The sequence below is a fragment of the Ipomoea triloba genome, chromosome 15 (assembly GCF_003576645.1).
Source record: "Ipomoea triloba cultivar NCNSP0323 chromosome 15, ASM357664v1".
NCBI lineage: Eukaryota > Viridiplantae > Streptophyta > Magnoliopsida > Solanales > Convolvulaceae > Ipomoea > Ipomoea triloba.
In genome coordinates, this window is record NC_044930.1 from 11,919,588 (window position 1) to 11,932,251 (window position 12,664).

Sequence of the window (12,664 nt, forward strand, 5' to 3'; positions counted from 1 at the left end):
ATATTGAAATTTATATTTTCACAATTTCACCTATGTATCTAGTTACATATACATTGGATTATCACAAAATGAATGTTAATTAAGAGGTGCGGCCTGCATTTACATTCATTTTCAATTATAACATCTTTTCCCCTTTTTAATATATAAACAGTGAGATAAATAGAAATATGAAAAGAAGGGTAATGGGAGAACAATAAGATTCGGATCCAAGGAATAGTCTGATTGGTAATTACACTAGAATCTACATTAAGGTTCTATCTAGAAACTTGGTGAGGATGTGTTGCGATTCCTTGCACAACATTCAATCCATGCACCCTAATTCTAATCATTATTGCATGGATCGTGATCCACACAACTGTGTAGATCATGGTCCAAAAACACAATATATATCTGACTTAGAAATTTCATTATTTCTAACACATAAACATAAAGTACATTATATATTATTCTAATTTATAAAATACATTATTCTAACACATATAAAGTACATTATTCTAACACATAAAGTACATTATTATTGTAACTCATAAAATACATTATCTTAACTCAGAATGTTCATTATTTTAACACGCACACAAAGAAAAAAAAAATTAACATCAAAACGACATCGTTTTGAACCGTGATCCACATATGTTGACCAAGATCCACACAATAATTGCCCCCTAATTCACTCATTTTTCGTAGTTCATATCTTATTTGAATTCCATGTCATTTTCAATGGTCCCATACTACTTTGCAAAAATTAGACCGTTGGGATTGATTGCTTTCCTCATGCAATTTTCCACAATCCCCATACTTATATAAACACCACTATAGACTCCTCCTCAACTCATCATGGATCCTTCTTCTCTAATTCAAGTGCCTCTGATCTCAAGAAATCCCCCCCCCATCTGCAAACCCTAACCAATCCTCTTCCCACGCACACTCACACCAGCTAATTTCATTATAGAAATTCCAAAGTATCTTTTTGATTCTACTACAATTTTATTTGATAATATACATTATTGCATGAGCTCTATTTTTTAGTTTCATTTTTCACACACACTAATTTAATTATAGTAATGCTGAAGTATTATTTTAATTAAACTTCAGCTTATTTGACAATATATGTTATTGTATTGCTTTGGAATTTAGTTTCATTTTCCACACACATTAGTTTCATTATAACAGCATTAAAATATTATTTAATTATACTACAGTTTCATTTAACAAATTACGTTATTCAATGTGCTTGCTCTTTAGTTTCATTTTCTATACACACTAATTTCCTTATACCAACACTAAAGTATTATTTTAATTCTACTACAGTTTCACTTGACGATCATGATCCACACAACCATGATCCCCGGTATAACAATTGTAGTATTGAGCATCCCATTGATATGGTTTTTTTTTTTTTTAAATTAAATTTGTATGCCCATGTTTTACAAAAAAAAAAAAAAAAAAAGAATTTTAATAATAATAATAATAATAATAAATATTTGGGTGGTTGCTAGCTGGTGACCACTTGTCCAATGAGAAACCCCAGGACATGCAAGTTGGCATTTTTTTAAAAAAAAACTTAGGTTGCAATTTTATCTTTTGCCACATCAAATTCTCTTTCTTTCAATTCATACCACTCAAAAACCTTCATGATATTGAAATAAACCATTAAACAATATGAAAGGAACATATAAAATAAATCATTAGTCTTGTATCTAGTTATAGAAAAAATCTCGGTGATATGCTAGTTTCTTGGTGCGAGAAGAACGACGCCTTAGTCCTCCCTCCTCTTCCACTGATTGGTGAATAATGTTTTCCTCCGCTGCTGCTTGCGGGGGCTGTTGCTCCGTTGCCAATGACTCTCTTCTACTGCATTGTTCATATTAAGGGCCGACACAAATCCCTTTCTCCATTCTTGCTTTTCGGCATCGGAGATCAATGTTTCACCGATGGAAGGATTCCAGGCATCCCCTTGAGGACTAGCAAGTGCCCAATTCACTTTGGATGGAGGAGGGCTCGCCAACCGCTCTTCTCTAGATGTCGATATCTGCCCGCAAATCAGATCAATGAAACCAAAACCAAATTAAATCACATCAGCTAAAACTACTATTTAAATAAATCCATGAAATTAAAGCTAGAATTGATGCTATATATCAAAATCACCCGCTGCTGGGACGATTGGATGCAATGACTACTCTGGATTTGCGTCTGCGAGAAACCGTTTCTCCGTTCAGGTACCTCTCCACTTCTCTTAGTGATCTCAACTTTTCCCCAGTCCCTGGCTCTAAGTAATACTGCATCATCAACATTTACTCCATCAATCACTTCTCCAAATTTTTCTTCATCAATTCAAACTAACTGTAAAATTAATTTAATTTATTACCTTGTCAGATTTGGAGCCATCGGACCGAGGGACATCATGAACACCCCAATCGCCGGGTAGACTGAAAGGTGGCGTTTGGAGAGGCCGGGGAACCGTGAGCTTGATGCTCTCAGAGAGGAATAGCTTGATTTCTTCATGGCTAGCAATTCAGCAAGCGGGTGTGTAAGAAAGTCTGTTGGAGTAAATTACAAAATAAATTGTAACGTACTCCAATAATGACGAAATTAAAGATAAGATAGGTACCTAAAAAGGAATAAAATGGGATGTTTAAAACACAATCCAGCAAGCGGGTATGTATAGCGTGACAGATCGTCGGAGTAATTACAAAAGCAAAACAGTGTACTTCTTTAGAATTGTTGACCACAGACAATAATGGTGACAAAACTAAGAATGAATGAGATAGGTACCTAAAAATAAATAAAAATGGATCTTGAAACACAATCCAGCAAGCGGTCTCTGTATAGCGTGTGACAGATAATTATAGTAAATTACCCTACAAAAGCAAAATGTATTGTACTATTTTGAATAGGGTTTCTTCAATTATTCTGATGAGGAAACATAATACCTAATACATTAATTACATCCCAGGAATAATTGAAGAGAGTTATCTCCAGTCACCAACATTGGCATAAAAAAAGTAGGAATGGATACATAACACATAAATCGAGGGGCTATGCAGGCTGGTGGGTACTTTGACTGCCTTGTATCAGGTGAAGAGAAGGGGGTGGTAGGCTTAGTAGCGGCAAGGCCGACGAAGGGGGGAAAACGAAAGGCGTTTTCTGGTCCCCCCCTGAACCGAGGGGTGCTTGTGGGGGGGGGGGTGTGCCACGACGAAACAAGGGAATGAAAGGCCGCTTTGCGTTGGATGCTCTTTACCCTCCCCACAATGATGGCTCTGTTGTCTTGGGGGCGTTGAAGCTTGCTTCTTCTCCAGAGTTTTCGAAAGAGAGGACAAACCCAATGAATGATCGAACAGCTCATTCTAGAGAAATTCGAACTCAGCTAAAGCGACAAAGGAAATCAAGTACATTCGAGCATTCGATTCAGGCGCTGCAAGCCACGAAGCGAGAGCAGCTGCCAAAGCAATGGAAAAGTTGAGGTTATGAATATGGACTGATGATAAGGAGAGGGGGCATAGAATGAAACCTTCTAGAATTGATTCTGTCTCCCCTGATCTAAAGGTCGGAAATAATAAATACAAAAACCATTGCTATATTTCCAACAATCCGGATAGGCGGAAGGATCCATGTCCATCCCCAACTTCCTTTCAATCCACATCGGAGAATTTAGGCTTTCTCTACTGGGAGTCATCAAAAAGCGGCAGACTGTAAATCTGTTGAAGTTTTTCTACGTAGGTTCGAATCCTGCCTCTCCACTTGTTTGTTGTAGACTTCAGAGAAGAGAAAAAGGGCATTCATCAGCGTAGGAAGGCCAACCGAGCGAAGCTCTTTCTTTTTTTGGCCGTGCCGAACTTGATCCCCCCCAAAAAAAGGGGGAAGCTGCGGTAGAACTCTAATTATGGGAAATAAGTCGGTGCCCTTTCACTTCGAGTTCCTTCCTTCGTAGTCAAATCTGATGATACGCTTTGGCGATGTTACCTACCAAATAAAAGGCCTGAGCTCCATTTGATCTCCTAGAAGCGGAAGCTGAATCAGTTGCAGGCTATAATGTAGAATATGCGCGGGATGCGATCCTTAATAGTTCACTGTTGGCGAAGCCAATGTCCCGGGATCCCGGGGACTCATTCTGACTGAAACAAGGGGCGGGTCTTTTACCAACTTCCAAATATTCTATTTTAGGGAAGCCAAAAAAGGATTATGTATCACAATTGTCAGAAATAACAAAAAGAATTTATGGGCATGGGGAAACCAAGAATCACAAAAACAAAACCAAAAAAACAAAAATAAAAATAAAAGAATCAATTAACCAACTCGATAAAGAAAAAAGAAATAGAAAAATATATACAGTGTGATTCTCGGCCTTTTGTAGCAAAAGTGACAATCCCTTGGTGCATATAATGAAGAGGTAAAGAGGATAGTGGACTGACCTGTCAAAGACCTCGAGAAGGGCACAAAGGTTCTGTCAGGTCACCGTTAACCAAAAACTTATATCGTACGATCGTGGCGCATAATATGATCAGGCAAGCCTAGGTCCTCTATCATTGACCTTAGAAAGTTCCACTCCATACGGTTGTAAGCTTTTTCCATGTCACGCTTCAGTGTCCCCATACTTCTCTACCCGTACCTTTCGTTTCAGATAGTGACCGATCTGTGTAGCAACAATAACGTTGTCGGTTATCAGATGCCCAGGGATAAATGCGTTATAAATTGAAAAAGGTTCGTGAATCTTGAATGTAGGAATTACTTATCTAATCTAGTTCCTGCTTCGTTTTTAACCAAATTAATTATCTGAGATTAATCAGTGCGCCAAACACGTACAAAGACATGCAGGAAAATAAAAGCAGGAGATAAATGGAACCAGGTAATGCAGTTCGGGAACTTCTCCTACGTCTGCGGGCCACTAGATGATCACTAAGATTACAAGAGGGATTGAACAGATTTATCCAAAAATCCCTTTGCACTCGTAATAATTTGCATCCAAAAATAACTTTGCGCTGAAAACACTTTTGGAGTATATATACTTCTTGGCCATGCAATAACTTTTCAAATATCGCGGCCATGAATTAACTTTTCGAGTGCTTTAGGCATAAACTAACTTCTCAAATGCTTTATGCTTCAAGCATGAGCTAAATTTTTCGGCCATGAATATATTTTCATGCATTGTTCAAAACATCAATCATTTCTTCATCATTTCCTCATTATTTCATTATAGTCATTTATCGCAGTATTTGCTTCAGGAAAATTAGCTAGAATCATCAAGATGAGACACATTTTTTGACAACCAAATGCTTTGGTGTGTGGCACGTAAGGATCAATGCCCTTCACACCCACATTGATAGCAAACTTGCTTCTGACTAGAATTTTGCCTTGATGAGTTTGGTGGTCGTTGAATATCTTGATCACTTTGTTTCTTATTTTGAGCTCGAAGGTCATACTACCCCAGTTATAATCTCGACCGCAATCCCCTATAAAGTTGCTCAACTGGCAACATTACCATTGCAAAACCAACTAGACATGCATTTCTGGTTATGTTTCTTAGCCACAAAGACTACTAAATCAGCTTAGAATGCTTCTCATAATTTGTTAGCTTGTACTACTGCTGCTGGATTACAAAATTACCCTCATGAAAAGTTGGCAAGGTCTTTTCAATTAAATATTTCTCTGAAACTTCTTGTTTAGAGTTTCAATTGCGAGACTATTTTGTGTGTAGTTGAATTATAGTTAATTACTGACTTATAATTTTGAAACATGAGATTAGGCTAGTGAAAATGTGTCTGAGGAAGAACATTTGATGAATACTGGTCGAAATAGTCCTTCAAGGACTTCCATTAATGCAAGGGTTTCTTTTTTCAATCAGATACTCATTTTTTAAGGTCATGATTCAAGTGGTTACATAGAAATATGAGAGCTTGTGCCTTCTGGCGTTAGTGCTTTTGACTTTGCAATACTAGTTTGGCTTAATTTATTGGATGTTATATATATTTCAATATCCAGATCCCAAGTGAAATAATTGCTACTGTCATGAGTGAGCTCAATAAATTCACGTTTGTCAATGGAATACATGACCTACAAGATCATCATTTTCATGCAACTTTACGAAGTAGTGGAAGTAGTGTGTGACAACATTGGGAAAAACCACTATTTTGAATAATATATACATGTTCAATCAGTAGATGAATAAACACCATTTTACATAAATATGCATGTATCTTAGCATACTAATGCAAACATAATAAGAGTCGATTATGCATTTGATATCCACAGTCGCATAACATACATGAATACATATACACATCATTTGGCATATAATAACATGTATTTACTATTTCAAAGCATCATGGCCCATGTAAAGCCTACATATAAAGGCAAAATATAAGATTAAATATTTCATGCGTATATATCATTATATACAATACATAATACTAAAACCAATAGTTATTTGCATTTATAATTTGTATATGAAACCATGCCTATTTTTCTTTTAAAAAAACAGGTACAATCATTTGAAAGATATATACGTGCAACAAGAACATGTTATCACTGCTATGTCATTTTTATTTTCTCACGACATAAATTTTAAAAACAAATCAGAAGCATACATGCAGCCAAGTAAGGAGTTTTACATTAGCAACATCTTAAAAGCAGTGCGCATAAACACTAGCCGCAAAAAGTATATTAAATGCATGAGATGCACGGCAGAAAATTTTATCCAACACAAATTCATCATCCCACGGCAAGAGCACATGAAAAGAACCGGCAAACACATAGGAATAAATAATAAGAATTTTTAAGAAAACATACAATACCGTTCACCGGAGATTCTAATGGCGAGTCGTGCTGATAACATGTTGTAATTTGACCTTCTAATTAGCTTAGTTTCTGCGTGATAGTTGTATGCAGGTAATTACCGGTAGATTGTATGCAAAATAATATAGAGAAATAGAGAGAAAAATAAGAACTCAAAATCTATGAACTTCAAATTAAAATCACCTATTATTAATCCGTCAACACGTATATATATACAATCCACATACAACCCTTCATTTTCTATAACATATGCCATTAATAGGGAAGATGAAGGGATTGAAGAAATAATGATCATTATGATTAATATTTATAACATACAGTATCTTATATTTTTAAAATTTTAATTTCACTCTTGTATGTTTCTTGTTTTCATGTTATCTGGGCATATGACTTTTTAAAAAATCTGATTTGATAACATTAATTTTTTTTTGTGTTTTATAATATAATTAATTTTTTTTTCTTATCTTATGCCTTATCTTTTGTTGCTTTTATTTTTTCATTAAGGATTAAAAACTAGATGGAAATAGTATTGTGTTCGGTAATTATATTATTTTTGAAATATCTTTTGTGCAAAAATTTAAATTGCTCATTGCATTGCAATAACATTTTCTTGCATCATATATTCATGTTTGTTAGGATCAAGCGTTTATCACTCATGCCAAAAGCTATAGCTAGTAGCGAAATCATCACAACTTATTTTCTTTCTTATAGACCGTCGTCACATTATTCGAGACAGGTTGGGTGCTAGACTTGGCCTTTAAGGACTTTACCGGCCACCTCCCAACAATCTCCCTAGTCACCGGGTACTAGACATGACCCCTTTACCGGCCCTACCCAACAACGTCAATATAATTACTAATGCTAAGAGCGATGCAACAATTGTCTTAATATGTTTATTATTATTTTTTTTTGGCATGAAAAACACTAGTCTGACACAGTTCTTATATCGTGGACCGCGGTCCACGATGCATTGTGGACCTGGTCCCAAAACGACGTCGTTTCAATAAGTGGGAGACGGAGCCCGTAATTGACACTATAGTTCATTTCAAAAGATACTGCCTTACATTTGTTTTGATATTATCGAATGAAACTGTAATTATATCGAAATGTAACTGTAGTTGTGTTGAAATGTAACTGCAGTGTATATGAACTGATACTGAATAACAGCTTCACATTTGTATTTTATATTATCGAATGAAATTGTAGTTATATCGAAAAGTAACTGTAATTGTGTTGAAATGTAACTGTAGTGTATATGAACTGATACTGAATAACAGTTTCACATTTGTGTTTTTATATTATCGAATGAAACTGTAGTTATATCAAAATGTAACTGTAGTTGTGTTGAAATGTAACTGCAGTGTATATGAACTGAAAGTGAGTGGCGCGAATTCATCCGTCTATTTTCATTAATCAAAACGACGTCGTTTTGATGCGCGGTCCACAATGCATTGTGGACCACGGTCCACGATATAATTTGCGAGTCTGACATGGTGAGACATACATGTTTTAGCGTAGTTTTCAACACAAAAATCTTTGAATGCACATTTTTTATTTTTTATAAATTTATCATGAATACGACATTATAATAGTAATTAATATCAATACAATTTTGGATAGATTCATTATCAATGATTCAATATGGCATGATAATAATTGTATCCAATACAAAATAGACAACATTAATTGTCTGAATTTGGACATTCTAATTCTTTGAACGCCATTAATACATTACTAATACTAGCTATTTTTATTTGGAAATATATATGGGAAGGCAAACAACTTGTCTTTGAAAGGAAATAATATTTATTTTAAAGAATTTATCAAATAAAGACATTAAAATGAATTAAATGCATAAAAATAATTCATTAAAATATCCAATTTTGGGTAGGTACAGTAAAATTTAATTTTACTGGGTTATTAATTTTATTGGGTAGTAGTTGGGGAAGGTAAAAGGGTAAATTACTGAAGTTGACAACTATATATTAGACTCATTCCTCTCCCATTGTAATTGCAACAATACTCTTCCTTACTTCCCTTCTCAAAAAGCCTTCATTCTTGAAAGAAATAGCGAAAATGAAGAAAAAAAAATGATATCATTGAGTGTTGGATCCTCTGAGCCTAATGGGGATAATGGTGAGAAAATGATATCATTGAATGCTGAATCCTCTAAACCCGCTGAGGATGGTGGGAAAAATGATATAATTCAATGTTGAATCCTCAAAGCCCGTTGAGGATGGTGTGGTATCCTTGCCAGAGAAAATGGCATGGGTGTTATGAGTCCCCTAGATTCTCCAGTGAACACTCAGGCACCTATTAAGAACCTACAATTGGTGGTGAGCTACCTAGGTGTTAATTATAGCGGCGGAGGAAGATGCCGAGGGCTAAGAGCCGTTATATTGGAAGGGTTTATGGCCTGGTGGGGGATGGAGAAATTGAAAGGTCTCCGCTCAAAGAAGGATTTTATGAGCTTGAGGTAATAAGGTAAAAACAAATTCGATAAGTTAATTTTTGTTTAGAGATATGGTCAAATATGCCATTGAACTTGAAAATAATATAATTAGACCCTTTGTACCTCATATATATAATACTAATAATAGGTTAAGAATAGGTTATAACTGGTTTAAAGGTGATCGTCCTTCTAGTTCTGAACCAACAGTTCTCGGTTTCAGAAAATGGCGAACCGGTAGTTCTGGTTTGAACCGTCGGTTCGGATCGATTTTTTTTTTCTTTTTTGTAAATTCTATTTTCTATTTTTAAAATACTCCAAATTGAACAACTATTTTTTTTTTTTTTTTATAATTTTGTCATTCTGGAATTTTTTTCAAAAAAAATATTATATCAAATATTTAAATTTTAAAGTTAAACTAGAAAAATAAATAAAATTTTGGGCTTGCACTTAATTTTACCAAGATACATAGGAAACTTAATCTTGGTAAAACTAAATGCAAGCCAAAAATTATTCTTATTTTTTAGTTTAACTTTAAAATTTAAATATCTTATATAACTTTTTTTTAAAAAAAATTCCAAAATGAAAAATTCTTTTAAAAACTTAACTTTGAATTTGGACAATAGAAAATAGAATTTACCAAAAAAAATATTGTTCAAATCGGCCGTTCAAACTGGAATTGTCGGTTCGCCTTTTTTCAAAATCGGGAATTTCTGGCTAGGAACCAGAACTGTGGTCACCCTAAGTGAACTATAAGCCTATAACGTGTTGTTAACCTTTTATAGGAGGTAAAATGATTTAATTACATCATTTTTTTTTAGTTTAATGAATTATTTGAAACTTTTTAGAGTTCGATGGCTTAATTTCAGTTTTAATAAAAGTTGAATCACTTATTTGGCTCTTATCCGATCCCTTTTTTTTTTTTTTTTTTTTTGTCCTTATACATTTGTTGTTTGCATTTATCATTTATGTTGTTGATTTTGTGTCTTTGGTTGTGATTTCTTATGCTGATTTGCAAATTTTTAGAACAAAAATCAAAATAGCAAAGTCCAGTGCTTATCAAATGTTATGCAAATTCTTTGATCTGTTCTTTGGGTTGGGGAAATGCAAAACCTAACCTAAATAACATATCAAAAGATTTGCATACCATTTGATCAAGTACTGGACTTTTCACTTTTGAGTTTTCAGAGTTCCAAAAATTTGTAAATCAACACAAGAAATCACACCCAAAGACACAAAATGAATAACAAAAATGATATATGCAGACAACAAATATATAAGGATGAATAAAGATAAAAAAAAAAATTAACTTGTGGAATTCACTTTACCTTATTACCTCAAGGTCATATAACACTACATCAAATCGAGTCCCCCTCTTCAGCATGGCCATCAAGCTAAGGCATCAACCCTTCCGATCTGGTGGCTATTGACCCTCAGCATCCTCCTCTATCGTTGTAACACCTAGGTGGCTCATAACCAATTGTAGGTGCTCAATAGGTGCTTGAGTGTTCGTTGTAGAATCTAGGGGATCCATAGCACCCATGCCATTTTCTCTAGCAAAGATGCCACCATCCTCATCACGCTTCGAGGATTCAACATTCATTCAATGATATTATTTTCCCACAATCCTCAACATGTTTAGAGAATTTAACGTAACATTCAATGGTATCATTTTCCTACCATCCTCAACGGGCTTAGAAGATTCATCACTCAACAATATCATTTTCCTTCCCTTCATTTTTCCCATTTCTTTCAGGATGGAAGGTGATAAGTGCCAAATTATACTATTTTTATGGTGCATTAATTGGTTAATTTATGTATAGAACTATAGATATATTTTTATTGTGCTTAAATTGCCCAAACATGGATGATGGGAGTGGGTTCAATTCGAGCATCAGTGGAGGCAACTGTTGACTCTTTGTGCTTTATTAGGTTGAGAAAGTAGCTATAAACAGATACTACATTGTAACAGAGTCAGTAGTACTCCAAAAAAAAATTGCCCAAATATGTGATAAATTGTGAGGGGGAAACTCATTTGGACCATAATCTTATTTTGAAGGTAAAAAAGATAAAATCAACGGCAATTTGGAGTAAAAGCGAAATAAAAAATACCATAAGGCTTGACTGGCCTGAGACTACACGTGAAACTTTTTTTGCAAGCTATTTTCGGCTATCATGCATGCCATTGGTCATGCCGTGAAGCTACTCGTGAGAACTCAAACTTATGAGGAGAGAAAGGCTTGACTGGCCTGATTGGCTAAGTGCAAACTTACGAGGAGAGAAGAGGATGGCCAAAAAGGTTTGCTATAAGCTTGTGGTGGATATGGCGGACTAAGGTGTTCAATGTCTTGTAGTGGAATGCGACTCAAAGCATACGATTGACGCCCTCAGAGGCTCAACTGGTCGCCAAGTCTATCCCAACAATATTATCCAAAGATGCCTTGAGCGCCTGAATGACTTCACCAGCGTTACTTTTAGTCATGTCTACAGAGAGCAAAATAGTGTAGCGGAAGCGTTAGCTAAACAAGCGCTCAATCACCCCATGGGTGTTACGGTGATCAACGAAACCCAGCATGAGATAAGAGGAATACTCCACGAAGATCTAATTGGCGCAAGTTTCCACCAGAGGGTTCCCACGGGTGGAATGGGCAACAACATAGCGTAATGTTGTCTTGCTGGGTAGCCCCCTCCTTTGTTATCAAAAAACATACAATTATATTAAATCACTATATTATATTCATTTTCAATATAATATTAGTTCGTTTTTAAAATGTTGTAGATTGATTTTTTTTTTTTTACAATAGTACAATACTATTACAATATATAATTAAAATTCACATTGACTTACAAAATTAAATTCTATTAGAATTGAAATCTTCTATTTAATTTAATGTTTTAGATAGAATTGAAATTAACATGTTATTATTGTAAGTCTATTAAATTAATTAAAATTAATTTCTTTTATAAAGAATTGAAATATTTTATTTAATTTAATATTTTAATATCATAGTTATATTTTTTTAAAAAAATTATTTGTTTTGAATTTCAATTCAAAAAATAATAAAATTAAAATAATTTCATTTGGTTCAAGTTTAGCTATATATCTTTTTAAATTCTTTAGTTAAATTACGTATGACAATTGAAATAATTTTTTTCAAACATTTCATGCTTATAAAAGTAAACTTGGTGCAAAATGAAACAAAAATAAATCAAATGCAATCTCATTGTTATTTTTAATTCTATTTTTCATCATTATATAGCTATATATATAGATCTCTATCCTTTTTAAAGTCATTAAATAATAATATGGTAATTTAATGGTAATAGAATTTTATATATATATATATATATATATATATATATATATATATATATATATATATATATATATATATATATATATATATATATATATATATATAT